This window comes from Misgurnus anguillicaudatus, chromosome 25 (assembly GCF_027580225.2).
Source record: "Misgurnus anguillicaudatus chromosome 25, ASM2758022v2, whole genome shotgun sequence".
Classification (NCBI taxonomy): Eukaryota; Metazoa; Chordata; class Actinopteri; order Cypriniformes; family Cobitidae; genus Misgurnus; species Misgurnus anguillicaudatus.
The window spans coordinates 25,698,531-25,712,806 of record NC_073361.2 but is presented as its reverse complement, the minus strand read 5'-3'; the positions used below and the strand labels follow the sequence as shown (position 1 = coordinate 25,712,806).

General features: G+C 40.4%; 1 long non-coding RNA gene across 2 annotated transcripts; it reads right to left on the bottom strand.

Moving 5' to 3' along the window:
• Positions 1-7,148: 7,148 nt before the first annotated feature.
• On the bottom strand, positions 7,149-9,863 carry LOC129417971 (uncharacterized). 2 transcript variants are annotated; one of them, XR_012368122.1, is made up of 6 exons: positions 9,596-9,863; positions 8,770-8,915; positions 8,361-8,454; positions 8,105-8,225; positions 7,910-8,024; positions 7,149-7,772 (listed from the first exon to the last, which is right to left on the bottom strand). It is a non-coding gene; the product is annotated as an uncharacterized lncRNA (long non-coding RNA). The 2 variants fall into 2 exon arrangements; XR_012368121.1 differs by having other exon boundaries at positions 7,150-8,024.
• Between the last annotated feature and the right edge of the window lie 4,413 nt (positions 9,864-14,276).

Genomic DNA, 14,276 nt, shown 5'->3' with positions numbered 1-14,276 from the left:
CGAACAGGCCGGTCTGGGAAACCGGAGCATTCAGGAGCCGGGTTTTATCGGCGTCCTTCATGTCCGCCAGACACAGCCAGAGATGGCGTTCCTGGACTACCAGGGTAGACATCGCACGCCCGACGGCGCGTGCGGTGACCTTGGTCGCACGAAGCGCCAGATCTGTAGCCGCACGTAGTTCAGAGAACTCCGCCGAGTCGTGACCTCCCGCGTGCAGATCCCTCAGAGCCTTAGCCTGATGAACCTGCAGCAATGCCATGGCATGCAGGGCAGAGGCTGCCTCCCCACAAGCCTTGTAAGCAGCACCGGACAGCGCCGAAGACTGCTTACAGGCCCGTGAGGGGAGAGTAGGCTGGTCCCGCCAGGAGGAAGCGACACCGGCCGGACACAACTGCATCGCGACCGGGCGCTCCACTGACGGGATACCAGTGTACCCCTTGGCATCTCCACCCTCGAGAGAGGTGAGAGGTGAAGGCTGATACGGCCGGTTCCGGGCGGAAAACGGGGTTTTCCACGACCGCGTCAGCTCTTCATGCACCTCGGGGAAGAAAGGCACCGGGGGCGAGGACTGAGAAGCCCTGGCACCCCCGAAGAACCAATCATCGAGGCGGGACGGTTCAGGTGGGGGAGGTTTAGTCCACTCCAAGCCGACCGCCTCCGCCGCCCGAGCGAGCATGGCTGCCATCTCAGGGTCGAACGCAGAAGCCGCAACCTGGCCCGAAGGCGGGAGCGGATCCGGATCGACGTCTGAGGCTGACAACCCCCCCTCCGACGTTACGGTGGATATCGCGTCAGGTGGAGGCTCGACAGAGCGCGAGGACACCGTAGAACACGGGCCACTCGTCTCCATCGGGACCTCCGCTGGCAACGGATCAGGGCGCTGGGAGCTACTGGACGAACCAGCAGACCGACCCAGCACCGTTATACGGAGGTCATCCTTCGCCAATCTGGTAGCTGCGCCCTTAGCAGCACCAGACTGGGAAGGCGGGGGCCGTTGCCGGAGGAACGACACCCGTCTCCGCAAATCCGCTATAGTCATGCCCTCGCAGACGGGGCATGAACTATCACGCAACGCTGCCTCTGCGTGCTGGAGCCCCAGACACGAGAGACAACGCTTGTGGCCATCCTGGGGGGCGATAAACACACCGCATCCAGAAACGGAGCACGGACGGAAATCCATCTTTAAAAAGACGACCCCGACCGTGACACGAATGAGTGGCTGTCTTTAAAAAGACACAAAGCTCAAACGTGCTGCTCTTTTAGGGAAATCACTCTTTTGTGCGAGCTGGTGAAACACACAGGGAGAGGCAAACGCACTCACTCGAACTCAAGTCCTAAATTAAAGAGACAGAGAGAGAGAGAAAGGGTGGAAAAAACACTGCGAGCCTCCACTGAGGTGTCTTTGCCCAACCAACTTCAGCAAGCTGAGATATTCTTTTCCCACACAGCACAGGATCTACGAAGATCAGTAACAGCTTCTCGAGAGCAGATGTCTGCCGGCTTCGAAGCAATAAAGCTGATTTGGTATTATGCACCTGTGCCTTATATACGCACCTGGCGGGGCGGCGCCGGCATTATGCAAATACCTGCATGCCAAGTTCATTGGCGTTTTTGATAGTTCTCGAAGTAGATAGGTCACCCGCGAAGCGGTTCCCAATTCGTCGGTCACGACGTGACGTCGTAGTGACCGACTGAAAGGGAACTATATTTATGCCTGATGCGACTGTCTCTCTTATGATTTAACATTATGGTCAGTGTTCACTTTCAAATGATAGAAAAGAGATTCCTGAAATAAATAATATAAGAATCATCAGGTGTTTCTGTAGCTAAAGTGAATAGAGATAATCAAGTCAAAGTAAGCAAGTATTTCTGTGCTAAATAATAAAGCGTAGTGTCTATAAAATCATTAATAGCCTGGTTGCCAGCCGAAGTTAGCCCCACTCACAACATTTCAGGTCGGGAAGTTCGGTCTGGCATCGCTCCGTTGTGGTGCAACTATGCTTGACCCAAAGTTGGTCGAACCAATCGAATTATCAGAGAGGGCTATATACAATGATGGACAGATGTAACGTAACATAATCAACCACGTCACCAAAGAGCGCCTTTGTTGAATCCGTTTACAACAAAGACGGCTGTCGTTGGAGAATTGAGAAGTGAAGATTCTGCCATCGAGTCTGTTCTAGAAGATATCGGCAGCGTATTGATTTTAAAGGAGAAACAGAGAAACACGATCAAGGCGTTTGTTGATTGGAAAGATGTTTTTGACGTCCCTGCTGCAGGATTCAGCAAAACTTTAATTTATCAGCTGGCTCCGATGGTCGCAAAGAAGATGGGACACAATGAAAACCCAGTGGCAATTGTTGTTTCTCCTTTGGTCGCACTCATCGAGGACCAATTGAAAGAAGCAACTGAAATGGGCAACACGGTGAAGCAACTCGGCGTGCCCAACAATGCGGATATAACTTGCGGTCGTTGCAAGCTCCCTTTCGGAAGCCCGTGGATAAAGTTCATCTAACTTACAAATGGTAAGAGATAGTCTGACTGCATGACTTAGTAAATATATATCATAATGTTTATCTCATTATAGAAATAACCAGCAGTTCAGGTCAGGTTGCAAAAGGACAGACGGCATTTTAACATACTGTACGTCACACACTCGGTTGCTCTGATTGGTTGTAGGTCCATCCAATTGAGTGCAGAGGCATTTGTTCTGGTTCGGTTGAAACACGCCCCAAAATTACAACCCAATGGAGCGGTATCAGACTCAATTTCTGATTAGAATTTTGAGTATGACAACGTCAGGCTAGTCATAAATACTTTGACACCCTAAATCGTAAAATTAAATCAAATCGCTGAATTGTACCCATGCACACATAAATGATTCGACTATCGGTTGACTATATAAAGATTCGACAATTCTGATTCGAATATGTAAAGTAAATCCTTAGTCGAGGACACCCCTAATGCAAACAAAAGACTACAATACAATTATAAATGAAATTTCTAATGTTGTTTATACCATTTTAAGTCTAACTAGGGGGTTAAGTAAAACCAGTCTCTCCATTTATTCTGCAAAGATACTATCCCATTTTTTCTCATTTAAAACTCTGAATACTTTTAAAGCACTTTGGCAAGTGCTGCTTTAATTTTAGCACAAAAGTTGTGATCCACGTCTTGTGTGATTTCTGGGGCGCCGCGACAGAGAGTTAAATGTCAGTACAGAGCTGGAACACTCTGGCAGCCGTGTGACTTTTTCCCTCCGGCCCTCCATATCCAGTAGGTGGCATTTAGCTTGTACTAGCTCGCTGTGTGGTCTGTGTTCTCAAATTCCGACATTGTCATGCTTCCAAAGAACGATCAGCGGGTCTCCGTGGCCTCAACAGGACATTAGCCTCTGTGAATCAGTGAAAGCCATAAAGGTCTGGCCTCTTTGAAAGCCCCGGTAGGAGCGAGCACATCATCGGGGGCACACGAAGCCAGACTTCCGCTGTCTCAGGCTTTCTGCCGCTCCGAAGGGAGTTTGGCCTGGGGAATAAAAGGACGTCAGTCCCATGCAATAAAACCACTGGAATTTTGAAGATATTTTGCTTCTTTTTAAAATACAAGGGTTTGGGTCAATAAACAGGTATTTTATGTTCCTTAAAATTTATTTTATCATAATCATTTAGTCGCTCCGTGTCTTGAAAATGGATGGTGGGATGGATGGAGTGTACACATCCAGAGACCGTATCTAGTCAAGCAGATTTCAGGCTGAATCAAACTGCCATAGATTATACAGTGACAAGTCAAAGTCTTCTCACACATGCAGGAGGTGAACTGCCTAGCGCATCTTTTAATCAGCTTCTGCTTTAAATGGTTATCACTTCTACCATCTAATGAATCCTAATGGGACATTTCAATCTAAGAACCTTCTTTCTTAAATCAGGTAGTTTGAAGTGATTACGTATGAGCACTGCGAAGAGCCCTCGCTGCAGAAAAAGTCTGCAGTCGGCTTTCTCATTTCCTGCACACAGTTACACATCTGTTTTGAATGGAACTGGCAGTGATAAAAGTATTTGTAACCGGAAGGTAAAATAGTTTTTAGTCAATGCTGAATGGTCTGAATTACTCTCCCGAACCTGACATCTTACCAAGCATGTTCTTTCCCAAAATAAGTGTGTCTCATTCATAAAATCTACAATGTAAAACAACCAATCACAGTTTGCTTTTTGTATGCGACATTTACAGGCAGAAATTGATGACAGCGCGATAACAAACCAGCATGCAGAGAAGTGTTTCCAGCAAATATTGGCACTGACATCTCTGTGAAAGACTGCAAAGATGAGACAACTGAATCTACTGAAACTAAATTCTTGAATACTGCCATATTGAATATGGTGTGTAATGGATAATGTAAGTGAGGTAAGGAACATTCAATATTGGTTTGAACTCATTGTTCATTCCCTCTGTATTTTTTCTCATATCAGACTACATCAGTTCTTTATTAACGCTTTGCACATTGCAGCTCAGGTGAGAAAAATTGCCGTCTCTTGTTACAAAGAGACACAGGTGTAGTGATTGCCTTGTTATAAAGAGCTGTGGGAATTTTGGCATGCTGTTTGCCACCATGTTGTTATAAATGTCTTAAATTAGAACAAGGACATAAATTAGGCTCCGACGAGAACTAGGAGGAGATTTTATACCTATGCTGCTTTGACTCAGTCTTATTTCATTAAAGAAAAACGTAATAAATATATTTATTTTGGTGTATTGGTTCGGTTACACCAGATCTTGCAAAAATTTACAAATGAGTGTGTACAAAATCGCCACCGTTTTCCAAATGGTTATGAATTTTCATAAGCGCGTGTTGGTATGTGTGCTGTGTGTTTGCCGACTGTACTTGGACGCTTGCCTGAGGAGTCTGTTAATTTATCCCTTTTGCTTTGTTGGCACTCTGCAGCCCATAAACTTACATTAACAAATCCCATCTAATACTCAGGCAATGAAAAGATTGCAAACTGTGTGCTTTTATCATACTTGTGAATCACCGCAGCATAAAGACATGATCAATGAAATGAGTTGACACTTATGTTCCTTTTAGCAAGCTTATTTCAATACCAAATAATATTAATAGATTATAAGCAAAGTACTCTTCCCGTAGCTCAATTGGTATGCATTAGGCACACAAAGACCATGGGTTTGATTTCCAAGGAACATACATGCTCTATTGGGTTGAGATCTGGTGACTGTGGGGGCCATTTTAGTGAACTCATTGTCATGGTCAAGAAATCAATTTGAAATTATTCGAGCTTTGTGACATAGTGCATTATCCTGCTGAAAGTAGCCATCAGAGGATGGGTACATAGTGGTCATAAAGGTATGGACATGGTCAGAAACAATGCTCAGGTAGGCCGTGGCATTTAAACGATGCCCAACTGGCACTAAGGGGCCTAAAGTGTGCCAAAAAAAACACCCCCCACACCATTACACCACCACCACCAGCCTGCACAGGGGTAACAAGGCATGATGGATCCATGTTCTCATTCTGTTGACGCCAAATTCGGACCCTACCATCTGAATGTCTCAACAGAAATCGAGACTCATCAGACCAGGCAACATTTTTCCAGTCTTCAACTGTCCAATTTTGGTGAGCTCGTGCAAATTGTAGTCTCTTTTTCCTTTTTGTTGTGGAGATAAGTGGTACCCAGTGGGGTCTTCTGCTGTTGTAGCCCATCCGCCTCAAGGTTGTGCGTGTTGTGGCTTCACAAATGCTTTGCTGCATACCTCGGTTGTAACGAGTGGTTATTTCAGTCAAAGTTGCTCAAAGTGCTCAGCTTTGGCACAGAAATACAGTGTTAAAAATTAACACTCCTAATTTAAGGTCAACACCAGTGTAATGTGAATTCAACAATGTTAAGTGTTAAAATACTGAGTAATAGCCACTTTTGTTGCTAATGGGTTGTTTCTATAAAGGAAAAATGACAAGAAATATTGCAAAACCTCTTTTTATTAAAGGGACACCATGAAACTTTTGGCCACTAGGGGGTGCTAGACACGTATTTTTCACTTCTAGCGCCCCTAGAGCCCACAAGCGCCGCAGCACTGTCGCAAAGGAAAGGAACTGGCCAACCTTAAAACTAAACTAAAAACTAAACATTTAAAATGCTAAACGATCAACATTTTGAGACAACAGGGAGAAACGCAGTCATGTTACAACTTTCTGATGAGGAACTCGTCGTGGCAGAAGCCATTTCTCAATCTAATACGTCATCAAGACTGTCTTATTTCACAATATTAACAATTACAAAGTTGACTATTATACTTAGTTAATCGTAAATTGTTGCAGTATGCTTATGACTTGCGAATGTAATGCTCAGTTTACCTTAATAAACCAGGCTTGATGACGTGTGCAGCCTGCATATTTGACCTCCGGAGGCTGCAGCCTTCCAATTCAGAAACGACCAGACGTATTTCCTTGCCTTTTTCCAAACAAATATTGTTGCATCCTCTCTCTCTCCCTCGCCACCAGGATTTTCCGCAATGGCGCTCGTTATTCCTCTTTTTTGTGTGAAAATCGCTCCAAATCCAAGTAAACCGATGCGTTTAGGTCTGCCGCTTTGTAATACGTCACGCGAGTGACAGCGGAACGCAGCAAATGAGGAAGAGAGAAACGCTCGGATCTGATTGGTGAATGAATAGGGTTTGGTTTTACACTGTGAGCAAGTTTGAGTGCTATAGCATCCTGGATTGTAATGTAAATATCATAGACACAGTAAAAAGAAAGGTAAATACGTGAACACAGCATCTGAATACAGGGAACTATATGCAATATAATCGCCGTAATTTATAAAGAACATCGCATTTATGTATGAATCAACAGTTTATATAAAAAATTGCCTTAAAGGGGAATCGAACCCGGGTCGCCCGTGTCATAGGTCCGTGACACTAAAAGTGTGCCACAGAGTCACATAATAGCAACTGCTCTCTACACTCCTTAAGTAGCCTCCAGCAAAATTCACGTTAAAAACAAATTGTGTGGAGGAAGTGACGTATGCCGTAAAGCAGTCGAATTTTGTAGTTTTTTTTGTGCTCTGGTTACTACCACAAACCCTAAGTTTTAAAATACGAGTAAAAGTGATACAGACTCCGTCAGGCTATGGTAGACATGTCATTCAACCTATTTAAAGTCGATGTACTATCACAAGGGTCTTGAAAATGTATTATGAAGGTTGAAAAATTACATGGTATCACTTTAAAGTAAATCACATTTAATATTTACATTGATACACACAACACTTTGCATTTAACACTGCTTATTTAAATACCTCAGCTACAATTAGAAACAGAATACAGTATGGAATAATGAAAGTTATTTTATACCACAGCGCAGTGACATGAAAACCACTTATTATAAAGGTCTTTAATAAATCAAATGAGAGTTAAAAAAATTAGCCACCCTACTCAAAACTTGAACATAAAAATACATGCAATTACCTTATCGGCAAGCAGAAATGCTTATCCTTCACAATAGTTAAAATTTTTCCATAACAAAACAGACATTTCAATTCAAAAGACGTTTCATTTTTCTTAAACACGTTCCAACCTGGTATTTAGTTCTGTAGTTGTTTTACTGTACAGTAGTGGAAGGCTGCATCAGTGGTCTTCATCATGGAGGGAATGGCTTTTTGGTCCAGAATGATGTAAAAATTCTGGATGCAACTTTTGTTCCCAACGCAGAGCAGGCAGGGCTGTGCTGATCCATCCACCTCAAAGCATGGATTGATGCTCATCACCTAAGTGTTTTAAAAGAGTGTATTTGATGAATGTATTTGATGTGTATTTATGAACTTGTATGCATTTACATGGGGTGAACAATGCAAGCAAACTAACTGCTGAATAAATAACTAGAACAAAATACCAAAAAACTTACACAGCACAATCAGTAGCTTCAGTTGCACATTGACCCTCTCCAGTCTTTCTTCCTTTCACAAATGAAGGCAAGAGGTAAATGAGCCAGGGAAGAGCTGCCACATAACTGTCCCGTCCTAGCAAAACAGAATTTAAACACCATGAGAATACAGTTAAACTTTAAAACCGTAAAAGTAGCAAACCCATGTACACTTACCATATTTAAACTATTGTTGACCAGACAGAGGGTCATCCATAGCTTCATCAGGATGTAGTCTGCAATTATCCTTTAATTGTTGTATGTTGGCTATTTTGCAATACATCGCCTCAGCATATTTCTGCAGATTTTCAAAGACAAAAAGGGTCAAGAAAATACCAAAAAGGATGCAGTTTAACCGTTATTTGAATCAAAATCATCTCAGTATAATCATGTTAGAGACAGTGTACAGTACTAAAGTACTGTGTGTACTCACATAGTTGGTAAGGTCTTATCCTCCAAACTGGGTTAAGGAATAACAGTTCCAGAATTCATGGGTATGCCGTATTCAAATATAGTCTGGTAGGGTCCTATCACAAAAAAATGACAATAAAGACTCTGAAAACTCAACATTCTTTTTATATTAAAAACAGCACTCAAGACAATATGAATCTTCAATTATACATTTTCAAAATAGTAATAAATTTGATTGCTATTTAATATGATATCAATAGCAAAACGATGTATGAGAAGATAATATATTTTTATTAAAGTTGGCAGCAGGTCATGTCACTTTCTTGCCTGATTAATAACCATAATATGTACAAAACTACATATACTAAAAAGATTGGTTAACTGTTCAGTTATGTCAAATAAAATGATTTATATGTATAAATGAAACTTACCTTCTGTAATGAATTTATATAAGTATTAGCAGTCGTTTCTCATTGGAAGTCATCCATGTCAGGTTTTCTTTAATAAACTGCCCTAAAAACAGCATCTGTTCTGAATGATTTTAAGCACTCAGTGTGTACTTTCACCAAACTAGCATCTATAATGACAGAAAAACAAATGTTCGCCATATACGTTTTACACATTCGTATGTATTTGCTATATGCATCTGTCTGACATCTAACAGTTAGCGCCACGAAAAGCTTACAACACACAATGCATCCAATCTGTGCATATTCTGAGGTAAAATGAATTGTTGGTTTGGCGATATTTTCCCTGTTTGCATACATCTAAAAAAAACACATGACGATGCGGTTGCGGTTTTCTCCGTGTTTTTCAGTAATTTGAATAATTAACCGATATCCGTGCACTCACGTGCATGTAAACGACCTCGTTAACTCACGGTATCTAAGTTAGCCTATATGATTACCTCATAACGAGCATCATGTGGTGAATAAGCGAGCTTTCATTTAACTTAATTTCATACCTTCAATTTGTGGTGCATGTCGCGTTTTATCATGGTTCAATTCTTACATTCATTCATATCTCCTGTTAATATTATCCTTCTTGGTTAAAACTTGTAGCTAGCAGTTTAACTTTATACCAAAGGGAACAACGTAACACAAGGTAGCTCTGATTAAACTGAACCAAATAACGAACAAAGGGGAAATAAAATGGGAAAAATATCTTATTTAGGTTTTTTGGCAAATGGCTGCGTAGAGTCAGACAGAGAAATAACAGTTTAATTTATCTAAACCATGTGAATATTATGAGATTTACCTGATCTCTTCAGTCCTCCTTTGAAAGAAAATGGCGGTAAAATCCCTGACAGGAAATGTTTAGTGGAGGCGTGGCTTGATTTACACCGCTCAGAGTGAAATCTGATAACACCCTTGTTTTACACTGACACTGTCGTGGATATAACACTGGCCTAGCAATGGCAGTGTTATTTTATTACCAGATAGTGTTAAAACAGCATCAACACTGTGTATTTAACACCATCCCTGAAAATTTAACACTGGTGATTTTGCTGTGTATATATATATATATGTAAATAGACCGGATATAAGGAAAGGACCAGGACGATTATCGCAAAACCTGTATTTTCTTTAACATAATTGATTTATAAAAGTCAAAAGAGATTACTTTCAAAATATAGCTCAGGTCCGTCCTGCAATGTACGTCCGTGGGATTTTTGATGCTTTGAGGTATTTCATTCATATCTGTGACACAAATGGTGCAAATGAGCAAAATGTTTAATCATTATTTCATGGATTTTATCAAATATTTAATGGTAATATGCAACAGTAATTGTGATAATTGCTTCGGTTTACTATAGCTAGAAGTGATAACTTGTGATTTAGACTTTAAATGCATTTTTTCTGTCTATGCACTCATATATGCAATACATGGATACTAATATGACTACGTTCTTTACTTTTTAAAGCAAATATCGATAAATGGATTTATTGATTTGAAACTGGATGCATTAGGAGCTGCAAAATCACAGAATAGGTAAAAACGCACAACATTTACAGTAATACAATAGTTATGGGAAAATAAGAACAACACTTTACACAACAAATTCTATAAAAAGCACAAAAAGTGCATACTGTACATTTATCGTGTTGCACAGTGATTCACAAAAACATTGACTGAACATGTACTGTATGTATACATATACTGTACATTAAAAAGTAAAATACATTTTATTTTATGTCTAAAGAAATAAAAGATACCATCTAATGAGCCCTTAAAGGAAAACACCACCTTTTTCCAATATTTTACTATGTTTTTACTTCAACTTAGATGACTTAATACATACCTGTCTTTTTCAATGCGTGCACCTTAAATCTCTGTACAGCGCTTCTTGAATGTGTTAGCATTTAGCCTAGCCCCATTCATTCCTATGGCTCCAAACAAAAGTTTTACTTTGTTCCACCATACTTACTCATGTAACTACTCATGTAACAGTCTTTAAATAGGGAAAACATGGAAGTGTTGGTGGCTTCTAAATTCGTCTCTGTTTGGATCCTAAGGAATGAATGGGGCTAGGCTAAATGCTAACACACTGTACAAAGATTAAGTGCACGCATTGAAAAAAGATTGGTATGCATTAATCCGTCCAAGTTGAGGTAAGAACATAGTAAAATATTGAAAAAAACTGTAGTGTTTTCCTTTAAGAAAGGCAGGGAACAGACAACACAGGTCTAAAAATCTGGACTGTCTGACTGATTTAAAACAATGCAGACGTCTCACGTGTATAGATGAGGACAGACAAGACAGACTCAGTCATCCACATACAAAAGCACCATTCAGCAGTGTAGTAATTGCTTCTCATAAGGTAAATTTGATTTTACATCCACCCAGTTAATGAAATCAGGCAGGGACATTCTTTGGAACAGCAGAAAAGAAGTAACCCGAGTGGCACGGCCAAATTTTTCCATTTCATCTGAGCAAACACTCTGCATTGAGAAGCCATGTACCATCCATTGATTGACAGATTTCTATTACAAAAGCTTATCACATCCCAGCCCACAATTATCCATCTGGAGGATTGGCCGAAGATTTGAGTTGTGAGGGGATCGCGATCACACAGATGTGAGGAGGAAATGTACGATAACCTGCGGTGCATGCATCATTAGCGCTTTTCTCCACATGCTAATGCTAATCCTCTTCTTCTCTAGCTCTGACCGGACGGTGACCCGTTGATAGGCGGACCGACTTAGTTTTTTCAGATGGGGACGGTTCTAATGGTGATGTTTTTCATGATGATGTTGAATCTTAGCGCAATTGTTTCGTTGCTCATCTTTTTCAAGGTTGACTTTTAGAGTGAATAAATGATGGCAAATTTTCCTGTTTGGGTGAACTGTCCCTTTAAGTTAAAACGCAGCAAATTGCAATCTTAAGCACACATTGCAAACCTTGACTTTTATGGTTTTGCTGCAGGCTGAAGCACATTTCTTTAAAGTCGCACAAACCTCAGGAGCCCGTCCGAGACACGAGGTAAAGAAATGTAAATGTTTCTTTCATCACATAAAACATAGTAACCTGAGAATAACTGCATTTGCATAATACAGTGTGCGAGAGGTTTTGGTTTTCCTTCATTTGACCGATTATTGCATGTGAATGAACGCTTCCAGGGGCTCTCAAGGGCTCTGGCCCCCTCTCTCCCCGTCTAGACATTAAACAGACTCTTCTCTGGCCACCCAGGTGCCTTTCTTTTATTTATAACAGTTGACACCTTTGTGAACGAGATGGAAAGTCTTCCTTCACTTCTGCCTCGCCTGCCACAACAAACCTGACAGCTGTCTCTTTCCACTGACAGGAGAATATTTTCTTTCTTTCGAGTGGCACTTTTTTAATCACACATGTGAAATGCTATTTAAATTCTCGTTGTGACTTTTTCCTTTGAAATATTTTAATTTCCTTGTTTTCCATATGTTTTTAGGTGGGGTGTGAATTTCAATAATATTCGGGAGAAAATGATGGCTGCTGTGGCGTGATTTATTTATAAGTCAAGCTGTGCATTCACATTAGTAAATATGCTTTTCTTTAAAATGTATGAAAATATGCATAACTCAAAATTCCGTCTTTAAAATATACAGAAAACTATACTCTTAAAAAAGGGGTGTGGGGAGCTACAAAAGGTTCCTCATAATGATGCCATAGAACCATTTAGTCAAAGAACCATTTCTTTATTACCTAGAACTAAAAAATCTAAAAATGTATCTAAAAAGTTTCTTCGGATGTTAAAGTTTTTTTTTATGGAACCATACAACCAAAAATGGTTCTTTATATAGCACCTTTTAAATTTGTTTTGGAAAAAAATGTAAAGATTTTTTTTAGACAGCACAGAATCTGGTTTATTCATAGTCTGTCCAGTAACCGAAAGCTGGAAAAAAGACACTCAAAACAGCCGAAAATTAATCATCATGTTCTGACATACTGGAAAATTCAATACCTCGGCTATAGCTGTCGATAATGCTGACCATAGCTTCATGTACCGTTTTACACTCTAGTGGAACTAATTGTGCACAATTGGGAATACTGACATTTCATTTCTCGCTTCGGTACAATATAAACATATTATGTGGCTGAAACTCAATAGTGTAAAGCATCTTTTACACTTTTCCCTTTCAAGGATATTTCTCACATTGATGTTTCAATGGGCACTTTTGTGTCCCGTGGGTCAGATTTTACTTTTGAACAGATAAATGTTATATATGGGTCTAATATATAACAAGTACTTATGTGAATATAAAAATATGAATTATTTTATATTTTTTGAGATTGTATGCACACCGTAGTACAATAAGATATTAGAATTAACAAAATATGAAAATAAATAAAATTTAAAAAGTGTTTAAAAGAAAAGTCGTGGGATAGTCGCAGAATTTTTCCGTGGTCCTGCCACAGACTGTCTTTTCCGTGACATTCTCACGGATTTGTCCTATTTTTTTTACCATTGTCGCTTCGGTTTAGGGTTAGATTCACATTAAATGACATCCTTACCAAAACCCAACTCTAACCCCAACACCAGGCGACAATTGTTTAAATTTTAGACAATATAAAAGAATAAATCAGAAAAAATAGTATAAACCAATACTTAAAGTGACATACCAACGCAAACACCAAATCTAAACCTAAACCGAAGTGACAATGGTTTGAAAATAGGAAAAAGCAGTTGAGTAACCAATCCGTTAGAATGCCACGGAAAAGAAAGTCCGTGGCAGGGCCATGGAAAAATTCGTAGATCAGTGAGAATGCCACGGAAAAATTAGCATAAAATTCTGTGACTATCCTACGGAACTTTGTGAGATCATGTTGGAATAAATGTCGGGATGTAATGATACAGTTAGTTGACAAATTATTGTCTGGGCAAAAGGCACCAACAGTTAAACAATTTTTTTTACAAATTTACACCTAAATTATAAAAAGTGCTGGGCAAAGATTAATCGCGATTAATCGCATACAAAATAAAAGTGATTTTTGGCATAATATACGAGTATGTGCTGTGTGTTTGTTATGATTTCGGTCTTATTGGCTGCTTTGTCTTTGTTTCACTATGTATTGTGTTTTTGTTTTGACAGCTCCACACGTGCGCGTCTTCCACCTGGTGATCTCATTACCTCTGACTTCTCTCACCTGCGACCCGCACCTGATTCTCATTATTGTCCAATCCGGTTTGATTTAAATTCCCCTCGTTTCCTTTGTTCATTGCAAGTTCGTCTTTGTATGTGCCTGCCCGCTAGCTAGTCTAGTTCTTGTCTTGTCGAGTCTGTTATCTGTTTATCGTATTGAATTATTCACCGAGCTCTCTGCTGCCTTGCCTCTTAGATCTCCCTGTCCTGCCGTCAGTCTTTCCCGATTGGAGTGTCAACTATAATTCAGCTAAGGACTCTCAGTCTGTGGTTTCTCCGAGCGCTGCTACACCTCTTGCGCTGTCCAGCCGCAGTGC